The sequence below is a fragment of the Rousettus aegyptiacus genome, unplaced genomic scaffold (assembly GCF_014176215.1).
Source record: "Rousettus aegyptiacus isolate mRouAeg1 unplaced genomic scaffold, mRouAeg1.p scaffold_m13_p_7, whole genome shotgun sequence".
NCBI classification, from domain to species: domain Eukaryota; kingdom Metazoa; phylum Chordata; class Mammalia; order Chiroptera; family Pteropodidae; genus Rousettus; species Rousettus aegyptiacus.
In genome coordinates this window covers 46,057,721-46,070,535 of record NW_023416310.1, presented here as the reverse complement: position 1 = coordinate 46,070,535, position 12,815 = coordinate 46,057,721, and the positions used below count along the sequence as shown (strand labels likewise).

The following is a 12,815-nucleotide window of genomic DNA, read 5'->3' as shown; positions in this document are numbered from 1 at the left end:
CAGGAGATTCATAATTTGGAGGTGATCAAGAACAAGTTGTTAATGTTGAAAGCAGGGTGTGGAACAATACTCCAGAAATGTTTTGTTTTGTGTTTGAAAGGGGGCGGGGGTAGGGAAGCTATAAATTCAAGCTGAGACATTTTATCATCCAACTTTCTTAAAAGGCCTGTAACCCAAAAAAAGATAAGTCCTATTTAGGGGTTTCAGAATCTAGGCCTTCAAGGCCTAAATTTAGATGACAGTGACAACTCCCTTTGCACGTTTCTCCCTGTATCCAATTTTTAACTACGGGTTCTTCTACACTGCCACATTCCTGTTGCTTTTTGCTTTCACGTCAATAAATCTCATCTTTGTCTTTCTGTTTTGATTTTTTGTCGGAAAGGGCCATCTAATAGGCAGGGTCAGAAGGTTAGAAAACAATGAAAAATTTCTTAGAAGTGTCCAAATCCTGTGTGCCATTGGGGGATGAATTGAGGAGAATGAAAACAGATTCAGTTGCTGTGGCAGTAGGTTCTCATTGTTTCTTTACCATCACAGATCTCTTTCTCCCTTCTTTTTTATTTTAGTGGAAAGGGATAAATTCAGAATAATTGATACAATTTATTAAAAATCTTTTGAGTCTAATAATGATAGTCATTATCTAGTCCCTTGAATTGTAAAGCCAAATAAAGCATGATTCCTATAGTCAAAGTGCAAACACTCTGACAAAAAAAAAACAGTAAACTGCAGTACGGTTTGTCAATAGTATTACAATGCTAAAGTATCAGAAAAGTATTTCTGGAAGTTATAATGAATGCTTGAGTTGAGTTTTATAGGATGAATAACTTGCAGAATTTTGAGAAAACTGGTAGAAGTGACACTTCAGATAACAAGGTCTAAACATGTATATATCAACTTGTAGAAAATTTAGAATAAGCCTGGGTTAAAGATTCTGAATACTATAATGAGACTGCTGTACTGGAATGATTTTTAAAATTATAAATAAATATATCTATTAACTGCATATTTCTGGCAAAGCTACAAATTTCTAGACCAAAACCAAACATAGCTTCAGTTCAAACATTTGAATCTTTGGTAACCTCAGGACTACTTAATAAAATCATCTATGAACACAGAAAAAAAAAAACGTGATAGGAACCTATCTCTTATGCCAACTATAAGCCAGTTTATACTGACTTGCATTTTTTCTAAAAAACTATCAAATTTAAACCCTCTGCTCTCTACACCAATTCCCTCAATCAACAATGTTCCAATCATTTTATTAATTTCTGATTATAAAATTCTACATTCCTCTAAATATTTTATACTTTTTTTCCTTTCACCACCATCACCACCCTGCAAGACTCTACACCACAGCTGTCATCCATCCCAATTCAGTTACTAAATGCTCAGACCTTAAAATATTTTAGTATCACTCTTCCACACGAAAATCTTTACCACTTCGCTGCTGCCTGTAATATATTGTCCAAACTTATCAGCCTGGCATTTAGTACATAACTTGATCCCAGTCAACCCTAATACTTAAGACCTGCTACAGCCAAAACAGTCTATTTGTTATCTGACCACTTCCAACAAATTATCACTTCCGTACTTTAGTCATACTCCACTACTTAGAATACTGCTACCTCTAAGAATCAAACCCATTCTTCAAGATACTTCTGAGCACCGCCCCACAAGAATCTCTTTGCTCATCATCTATGGCACACATTAAGCTATTAATCTAACACAGCTCAATAAATGCAGTAATATATGCAGCATTTCAAACTCATTTCTAAGCCAGTAATGTATACCAGGTGAGAAGGATCTGAATTCTACTAGATTCACTGTTTATTATTGAGATCTTGGACAAGCTACTTAACCTCTTAAGCACCAGTGTCTTCATCTGTAAAGTGGGATAAGTATCTTCCTCTCTGAATTATTGTTAAGAACTCAGATAAAATATAAGTATGTACAGGGTCTGATAAAGGAGCTGCCCAATATAAATGTTAGTTTCACTCTCCCTCTCCTCACTCCTTTCTTGAGCAGAGGACTTTTAAGGCTGACAAATCACACTCCTGAGCTTCAGTATCTTTTAAATCTCTGCCTCTGCAAATCATGTTAAATTTAGACGGGAAAGGGGGTAAGAAAAGAGAAAAGTAATTAAAAAATAATTCCTATCCCTATTCACACACAATCTTTTTCTATCTTAACAGTCACAAAAATAATTAAAGCTCTAGGAAACAAAACCCATCCTGTAAGGACAATGTAACAGGTGCAATCCAAAAAGTCTGCTGCTCTTCACAAAAAAAAGTTTCAAAGCAATAATTCCTAATAATGTAAAAGTCTTAAAAAAAAAAAAAAAAAGGCTCAAAATGCAAAGAGATCAGAAAAGAGCAAACTCCCCAGCTGCACAACAGTATACCCCAGTCTAAAGTTACACTTTTTTCTTGGCTATTCTAAACTGAAAATATACAGTTACCCACACAGATTATTGAGGAACTGGCCTAAAAATCAACTATTACGGACTCAAGTACTTAACAAAAGGAATGATGAATTTAGGATGGCCTTTCAAATAATCTAGAAAAAAAAATGTGTGTGTCTGAGTGGAGAACAGGGGTAGGTGGTAGGTAAGGAAATTTGAGGAAGCAGGACTGGCAAAAATGTTTGCTGTGGAAGCTTAGTAAGTTTCACAAGGATTTACTAAACTTTCCTCAACTTTTTTTTTACATTTGAACATTTTCAAAATAACAAGTTAAAGAGCAAAGTATTAAGTATGCTATTATTAATAGAAAACAAAAGGAAGAGTATAAAAACAAAGTAACTTCATACTTCTCAGATTTTCACACCAAGGTCAAACAAAAGCCAAAATCGGCTAACTTATTATGATTAGCAAGCAATGTACAAATAAATGCAGATTTAAGTCTAAAAATTTCATTTTAGTTCATTATTCCCTACACTCATTCTTTCCACCTGGCTTAACTGATTTTTATCAGTTAGTTATTAAACAATTTCATGTTCCACTTTTTCTGTTTCATTATACTTTTTTGGTAGAAAAAACTTCTGAAACAAAGATTAAGCAAAACAAGCAAAGGGTTCTTGATAAAAAAAAAAAAAACCTCTGATTAAGAATTAGGTTATGCAACCCCCCAAGAAAATAAACCTTATCTTTTGAGAATGATAGTGGTATAACCTAAAAACAATGTGATTAAGGAACAGGAACCAGTTAAGACAAGGGTAAATTTGGCACTAACAATGCAAAAACAAGTGAACAAATAAAAACAGGTATTATAAAGCCTTTTTCATTTAATTCCAGCTCTGGCCATAAAGAGGAAAAAAGAGGTTCGTTTCCCTAGAGGAATTTATGGAGCCAATTTATGAAATCATGGAAAAATCTGGGTTTAGAGCTGAATTCTTAATTAACTCCTTTGAAAACAATCGCAATCAAGTACTATTAACTCTTTAAAACAAATTTTTATTCTTAAGTAACACACGCTTGTTACAGAAAACAAAAGTAACTGAAATCCTTACCAATAAAACCATTGTCTAGAGTAAATTAATACTTTGCTATATTTCTAGTTTTGTACATTTACATGCATGCATGAATGGTAAGGGTCAGGTATACCAAACTTTATTGTACATTAGACCTACACTACATTATTTTCAATCAACATTTTATTTTCCTATCTTAATATTTTTCAAAAACAGGACATTTGTCACAAAACATTCTGAATTCTGAAGAAATTTTCATTATTTTGACAAACAGCAGTTAAAAACTTTTCTACGTCCTTTTAAGAACTAAAACATACTACACTGAAACAATATTCAATAAAATGTCGACCATAAAAATTGTAGTAGAAAAATTCTATTAGAAACTGAGTTCTTGAGGAAGACTTAAAGAAACGGCTTGATGGATTAAAAAAATATCACCTGTAGGTCCTATGAGGCATTTCTGAGATATTCACTACCATGGACAATCAAAAACTGCCTGTTGTTTTTTAATTTATTTTTTTAACTGAACTGTCTGTTATGTTGATGCAGTCTTTCAGAAGAAAGGAAATCCTTAATTTAGATAGGGGTAAAGAAATGTGAACTCAAAAAATCTAAAAGCATCCTCAAAAATTAGCCAGATCATAATGGCTCCATTAGATTCACAATGAAAAGATTTGTATCAGACCTTAGACTTGAACTTTTATAGCATTTTGTGGTTAACAAAGCACTTTAATATTATCCCATTTGAGCCTCACAAAACCTTGTGAGCAAGGGAATCCCAGATTACAAATTAAGTAAGGCCTTAAAACTAAATGGTAAGATCACAACTAGAATCTTAACTCTTGGTGTTCTTTCTATGCTGTATTCTAGATTTATAAAATTTAAATTCATTTTATAGCTTTGTTTCTCTAATTATAAATACATATATTCATTACCACTTGCACCAAAAAAATCACCCTCATGACATGAATAAAAAGTTTTCTATAATCTTATCACAAAAGGAAAACTACCATTAAGGTTACTTTTCTAGGTATATACCCACATACTTCAGGTGGACTGCTTTGTTAGAGCGACTGTTTGCCCCAGAATATACAAATCCATGTTCACATCTAAGAATGCAACATTTCACTGGCTAGTTAATACAAGAATGAGTCAATGTCATTCTGTGCTCTCCTTTCTTTAATCGGCACTCAATTCTGCTAATCTCTTCTATCATATAGATAGATCCACCCAGCCAACTCTTTTCTACCATGAGTTTTGTACCCTCACATCTCATGAAACATATACAAGTCATAATTTTGAAGGTGCTTTAAGTGTGAGTAGACAGTATCACACTGCGTGTTAAAATATCAAAATATAGTACCTCATGAAAACTGTCAAAGAAACAACAAGCAATTAGAAACATTTGGTAACATGAAGAGCATCACAAATTTCACTGCTACCTGGAAGGATTGATATACATCATGATCTCATTATTAGAAAAAAATGGAAGATCAACTTGCTAATGACAAGAACAAATCACCATGAGAACCAAGCATTAACATCCCATAGAATGATTTAAGAGTTATTTCCAGGAAAAACAAGGTTTTGTTAAACAGGATATATGAGTATAAGGATCACATGCACTGCATTCACAGTAAATGATGCCCCCGAGATGTACACTGGTGGACTTTCTTACTTTGCTACCCTCAACAAATATAATGCATTAGTCCAAGAGAAACTATCTGATCCAAGCTGGAATAAAGAAATCTTTCCCAGGACTTTTTAAATAGGAATGAGAAAAATGGTGGATGTGATAAAACTCAAATGTTGTTGACAGTATATTTACTACATTAGTGAAAAAGCACAAACACTGAAATAAAGTCAATATAACAGGTAAGCGAGACCAAGAGATAAGTACAGTATTGATGATATTCACTACCCATTTCCAATCTTGAGGCCTGACTGCATCCTTGCTCTCCCTGACATTTGGTTGTTCATGTCTTTCATGAAGTGCACAAACCAAAATACGTTCCCATCTGCCTAAAATAGATTTCGAAAATCTTCAATGAAGCATATCTAAACTATCTGGCCAAATGCCTTCAAGTCTTTACAAGGTACAAAAGAGCACATATAGTATGTTACTTTTTGTATTAAGAAATGGAAATAAGAAAACATGTATCTGTCTATAGTTACGAAAGGAAACATAGGTAGGACAACATAGAAAACATGAAACTGGTTACCTATAAAGAACATATGTTACCTTTTGTATGAGACATGGAAATAAATCATAATCTGCTTATGGTTAAAAAAGAAACATAGGCAGGATAAAACAGAAAACAAGGAAGTTGGTTACCTATGAGGTAACAGAACCAAATGAAAGGAAATGGGAATATTTTTTGAAGTACATTTTATTACATAGTTTTGAGTTTCAGAATGATTTAATTTCTAAAAAATTAAAACAAGGATGAGAAGGAGAGGGGGAAAATCTAAACTTAAAACAAACTAATTCAATCATTTTTTTTCAAATGAATACCATAACCCACTGAAGGGGAAAAAGAAAACTAATGCAAGTAAGTTATGAACCTACTATTTGATTTTCGTACCTTCAATTTTGGGGAAGCTAGGAGAAAGGGAAGAGTTACAAATTCTTATACTTTAGTAGGTTTTTTTGTTTGTTTGTTTTTGGTACTGGTATGGCCGAAGTAATTTTTAAATTACTTTAGATATGTCATAGGATTGAATAAATAAGTAAATGTTTTGATACTGCTGGAAACCAGGGCTCTCACTGTGGAAGACAAGACATAAATATAGAATGGAAGAAGGTAATAAATAACTGGACAATTATAAGTTACAAACCACTGGGGGTGGGGGGGACAGGAGTTCATAACTCCATACCAATCAAAATGCAGAGAGAATGCTAAGTTGGAAAATTATCATTTTTGTAAACACCACAGCAAAGATTGTTTCAGGCAAAAATCATCTATGCATGTTAAATCCAGAGTAAAGTTCTGCATAATCCTAAAACGTCTCTCCACAGATCAGTTGAGGGGAAGGGGAATCAAACATTTTGATCAAATATGTGATCACACATCACCCATGAGAGACAGATGGACACCATGCACCTCCAGATCTGATACCATGGGGACACAGCATCACTTATGTAATTTTTCTGGCCAGGGATGCATAATCTGAACCTAATCAAAAGGAAGCATAAGACAAATCCAAAATGAGAAATGTTCTATTAAAAAAAAAAAAAGGCTCCCAGGTACCTCTGCCACCAGATTCACAGTCAGCCAGTAATTCCCCACATCCTTGGAATTTAATGTTAGAGGTCTGATAATTTTTCCTTTAAGAAAAATATGTAAAACAATAAAATTGTAAGAAACACAGTATGGGGGGAAAAAACAGGTTGTAGTCTTCAAATATGTCAACTCTGCAAAGGCAAAAAAAAGACTACAGAAATTTTCCAGAGTAAAGATGACTAAAAAGACATGACAACTAAATGCAATTATATAATCCCATATTGATCCTCTAGTAGAGGGAGTTTAAAACTGCTATAAAGAACATTATTGGGTCGATTGACAAAACCAGAACATGGTAGATTACAGAATTTTATCAATGTTAAACTTACTGATATTGATAACTGTACTGTAACTGCAAAATAAAATATCCTATTCCTAGAAAATAAATGATGGTAAAAGAGTGCAATATAGGTAACTTACTCTCAAATAGTTCAGAAAGTGGGATAAATATTTGTGAGTGTGGGTGTAGGATAGAGGAAAGAAGAAAAAGGGGAGACAGGGAATTTTGGTCAGCCAGGGCTTTAATTCATTAAAAAAGTTAATGACCCAAACTTTTAAGTCTAACACTGGACTAACTTCTTAAGTTATATATTAAGTGAAAAAAAGGACTGGACTGTAAGCAAGTATGGCAAGAGGCAGAAAACCTGCAATATGACGAAGAACATCAGCCCTAAACAAATATTTGGATTTAGCCCTTCGTTTTCTGCATCATGTTCACTCCCTGTTAGTCAGGCCGTTATGCAATCCATTATAATCTGATCTTCGGGGAAATTTCCAGTGACCTGAAGACACCCACCCTGCTAGGAGGGATGCCACTGAATGACTTCATGCAAAATTGGTTAACTCCCATAAGCAAAATTTTAACACTTATGTAGCATAGTTTTTAAAGAACCCAGACCCTAGATTCAGTTTTAATTCTGGTCCTCCTGCTTCCTAAAACTGTGAGCCCCAAGCAAGCTAGGTAGCTCAAGCCTCAGTTTGGTCATGTGGAAAATGGGAATAAAAACAATATCCACTTAAGAATGTTGAAGTGAAATGTAATTAAATGATCTTCCCTCACATCCCAACAGGTGCTCAAATGTTAGATAGTAAAGAAAATACTTAAGAAGCAGGTAGGTATTTGTTCCTTTCATTAAGACTTGGGTAATTACTAAAATTTTCAATATGGTAATAGAAATTAATACATGTATACACACATGTGCATGGTATGAGACACGATTGAAAAAGTGAATACTGACTAAATGTCTAACATTAAGGAACTATTACTTTAGGTTGTAATAAGCAAATGTTTTTTTCTCTAATGTTTTAGAGAAAACTTTAGAACTATAGATACTATAGATTGATAACTATGACATGGGACTTGCTTTAAAACCATAGGGTGGACAATAGAGACAATTGTTAAAGCTAGGTTATAGGTACATGGTGGTAAATTATTATACTCTCTGGTTTTGTATATGTTTAAAATTTTTCCATAATAAAATTTTTTTAAAGTGAAGAAATTCAAAAGTTGGAAACATTCACTTATTAGCAGGGACAATAAGGAAATTAAAGTTTAGTACAATGAAGCCTGCAGAAATGGGGCAGGAAAAGTGTACTTTAAAAAGACTAGAATAAACATATTTTGGTATTCAAGGGGTGTAAGAGTTGAAAAATAACCCAATATATGTACCCCAAGATAACCACTAAGAAAATATCAAAATATGTACCTTAAAACTTTCTCCTATACTACCTGAACTGTCTTTTCAAAGCAAAACCTTTTATTCTTGACCCTCACTGATCATTAGTATGGCTATGTTTTTTAAAAATAAATTTATTTAAATTAGTTTCAAGTATACAGTACATCAGTTAGACATCTACAATGTTCATAAAACGATCCCCCCAATCGCTCCCTCTCTCCCCTGGCCCTCCATTTAGCCATCATATTAATGCTAACTACATTCTCTCTTCCATGCTCCCCGCGCACCAACTATCTACTAATTTGTACTTCTTTAACTCTTCACACCATTCTCCCAGACTCCCAATCCCTTCTCTCTGTCCGTCAAACTGTCCACTACCTTTGAGTCTGTTTTTGATTAGTTTGTTCTTTTTGTTCCTTAGATACCGCATATAAGTGAAATTATATGGTATCTATCTTTGTGACTTATTTCACTCAGCATAATAACCTCTAGGTCCATCCATGTCATTGCAAATGAGTACAGCTATGTTTTATTTCTACACCTCACCTCTTCCTTATTATTATTCTCTTATCTTCCATATACCTATTTACCTTTCACTTTAATTTACAATCATAAATTTCAGACTACAGTAAATAGTTGAAACAATAAGAGTAAGTAAAGTTGAATACAAAGAGGAGCTATTGGCTTTAGCCACAAATACAATTACCTTCCGTTTAGAAAATCTCTAAACCACATTTCAACATTCAATAGCTCCTATTTCCATGCAGAACAGCCCAAACTATGTTACTGGGTACCCATACTAGAAGCACTGCTTCCTAATGTGTACAGAATTTTATTTAGAATTTGGACAGATTTATGTAAACCTCAACCAATATACATTTAGTCATAGTAGTAAGAACAGAAATTGGACTCCAAGGGCCTGTGTTCTTATTCAGGCTCTGGCAACTACCAGCTGAGTTCATTCATTCAACATGCAAGCATCTAATACATACCAAGCATTGCAGCAGATACAAAAGTGAACATAACAATCATATAAATAAATGGTTACAATGTTTTGATAAGTGCTATGAGAGGCATAAAGTTTACAGATGCACAAAATATTTTAATGAAAAATTAGATATTTCAGCTCCAAAATTCTATCAATTTAAGCTAAATTCCTTTAAGCTTCTTTTTAATTAAAAGGAAGTATCCACAGGTGCAATTTTCTAAAAAATCAAAAGGCACTGCCTAAGCACTTAAAAATTTGTAATAAAAGTAACAGCTGACATTTATTAAGCACCTAGTAAGAGCCAAGAGATGGGAGCTTTCCAAACATTCTCACTTAATCCTCTCAACAATCCCAAGCAGGAAGTAGTATCACCATTTTACAAGATAAGGAAGCAAAAGTTCAGAAAGGCTAAAATTACTTACCCCAAATCTCACACATACAGTAAGAGGAAAACAGAAATTCGAATCCAGATCTTCCGATTCCAAAACCTATTCTTTCCACTAAACTATTTCTCTCATTTTCCTCAAGAACACCCAAGAGAAAAAATTTTACGACAGCCACGAAGTACAAAGTGATCAATGACTGTAAAAAGTGTTTTTAAACCAGAGTATCTGCTAGATGCACCCTCCATAACGAAATATTACATACTGGAGATCACAAAACGAAAATATAACCAATATTCAAGTTAACAGTTAACATATGACAATACACTCTGAAAGATAGCCAATAAAAAAATGAGATTCTGTGATTTCTTCCAACTGTTTTTATCTTTTACACTTGCTTCAAAACAATCAACCAAGGAAGGAATCGTCCAGCATATTTTAGTGTATCAATGTTAGTCCACATAATTATTTAAAACTACATATTACAGTGGTTGGGAATACAAAATAAAGTGTATAAATGCTGTCAAATTTTTAAAATGCAACATAAGCCCACTAAGTCTAGAATACCAAATCACCAACAAAATTCAAAGCTATGTTGAAATAATATAAATTATGTTTACTTTTTTGTATAAATTTCATTAAATTCATCTTTTTTTCTTGGTAAATTTTTTCCCCAGTTCACCGACTTTAACTGCAAATCTGAACCGGCAAACATCCCTGAAAAATAAACTCAACATTTTACAACAAATGAAGGAAAAGAAGAAGAAATAATTTTGAGCACGATTCCAAAGCTCTTTAGCAAAAGAATTTGAACCAACCTAAGTCGTCGGATCCTGACAAGTTTTTCTTCAGAACACCTTCAGTCAAATTAAAAGTTACTTTTTCCCTAAATTTCGCCTAACAGCAAATTCTAAGATTAAGAAAAATTAACTTGAGAAAGCCTTCATTAATTAGTTCATTTAAAAATTTTGTAGTACTTTACGTCTCCTTCATTCGCATTTACCTCTAATGACAAAAAGATTCGTTTCAAACGCCCTTAAGGATTCAAGTATGTGGTCTAGATCTCCCCCAACCTTTAACAGAATAGGGCCCAAGATAGGAATCAGACAAAAATAAACCAATAACGATCCGTTTTCACGATTATTCTGAAAAGTATCAGAGCCACTTATGAGCCCTCTGTGTCCCACACTGGGTGAGAATTCCTCTGCTTTCATACCCGCACAAGGCAAGCAAGAAACAGGCCAGCAAAATCCGCTGATTTGTAACATTCACCCACAACCCAACTCCCCCAGCCCCAAACACGCTCTTCTCTCCACGTTTCTTGCACAACGTCGCTAGCCAAAGGGCTCTCAGCTCAAGCTCCAACGCCTCTTCAAGGCCCGATGGGAATGGTTATTCCCTCCGCGGTGCTCCCTCACCATCGCCTGCTCTGGCTGTCGCTGGCGCGGCCTCGGCAAGCCCTGCGCCGATGGGGAAGGGGCCGCCACGGCCTTGCCAAAGGGCTGTTCTCGTTCCTTGGCCCAGTGCATCGGCGTCAGACGGCTCTTCCAGAAGCACAGTCCTAGCACGGGTGCCCAACCCGGCCCTCCAGGGCAGTCAGGTGAGCGGACGCGGCAACAGGGTAGCCAAGCTTCTCTTCCCATCCCGGGGGTCCCCCATCCTCCTCCCGCCCCCGCCGTCTGCCCGCCGCCATTTTGTGCGCAGCCGCTGCGACACAGATACAATAAGTCGGCCCAGATCTCAGGGGAAAGGCTCAGGACCCCACGCTATCGGGCTCCTGCCTTCCACCCACTTACTCCCCACGGGGCAGCAGTCCTACCTATGCCTACCCGACTAACAGCCGGATCCCGTTTGCGCCCCACACGATTTAGCACTCAGCCTCCGGTCTCGACGCCGAAAAAGCTACCGCCTCCAAAGAGCTGCACGCATGCGCGCCTGTCGAGCCTGTGCGAGCCCTCCTGTGTTCCCCGCGCCTGCGTACCACCCGCACCGCGCTCGCGTGGAGGCACGGAAAAGGGGCCAGAGCAGCTTAGCCCCGGAAGGGGGTGCTCTTGCGTCTACTCAGGTATCTACTGCAAAACTCAAGCATGGGTATGAGAGCCTCTGTTCTGCGCCAGTGCTATCCTAATCATGCGCTTCTCTAATACGTGTATTGTCTCACCTCTTCCACGAAGTCTTCCCTGATCATTTTGCATTCAATAATACATTAAAGTAGATAATATTCATCTGGCACTTGATATGATGCTTTGTATGTCTTTATCCTCTTGCTTTATACATTTTTTTGCATCCCTATAGCAATCATGCGATGGTATATCACAGCCTTTTAAAATATCAGGAAATTAGAATTAAATTAAAACTTTTTGAGTTAAAACCTTAACATTCTCAAAATCCTTTAACATGTCATTTCGCAACAAAAATATGCTGGATATTTTTAACCCTCATTTTGCTGATGAAAAACTTCGGGATGAGAGAACCCGAGTAACTTCTCAAGATTACTTACTATATCAACGTGAAAACTCAATCACTGGGCAAAATCTGGGAAAATTCAGCAAAGTCCTGCCTTATGGATAGCAAACGAATCACACCACTTACCCTGAGTCTCCTGCATCACCTTTACTTAGCACTCAAGCAGATGTTTTTCTTTCATTCACATTAAAATAAGCACAGAAAAAGCTGAAAGAAAGGCTTTTTCTAAAACATCTTACTGGATTTGCCTTGCAAACTAAAAGTCCTGCCTAAGGCAACAAGCCAGAAACCACAAAGAGAAAGCCAAAAAGCTCTCCCAAAACTCCAAATAACCAATATTAAAGCTTGACGTGTTTCCCTCCATACATTTCTTTATTTCATTCAAATATACGCAAACATGTTATCTACCTGTAATGGGAAAAATTCTTTATTTTTTCCAAAAACTTACACATTGGCCTGCTATCTGCTTTTCTGATTACTGACATGTCTCCAAGTAAACCATATATATTCTCTTTTTAATCGAGGCAGAATAGTCATTGCATGGCTCCAT

The 12,815-nt window shown here is 35.7% G+C and overlaps 1 protein-coding gene across 6 annotated transcripts in view; it reads right to left on the bottom strand.

The window, feature by feature from the left end:
- Positions 1 to 11,759, bottom strand: part of ZNF638 (zinc finger protein 638) — a 77,251-nt gene extending 65,492 nt beyond the window's left edge. For 4 of the 6 annotated variants that reach the window (XM_016130561.2, XM_036225181.1, XM_016130559.2 and 1 more), the window contains exon 1: positions 11,619 to 11,738. The gene's annotated coding sequence lies outside the window, so the exon portion shown is untranslated. The other 2 variants (XM_016130562.2, XM_036225180.1) reach the window with 2 other exon arrangements.
- Positions 11,760 to 12,815: the final 1,056 nt, after the last annotated feature.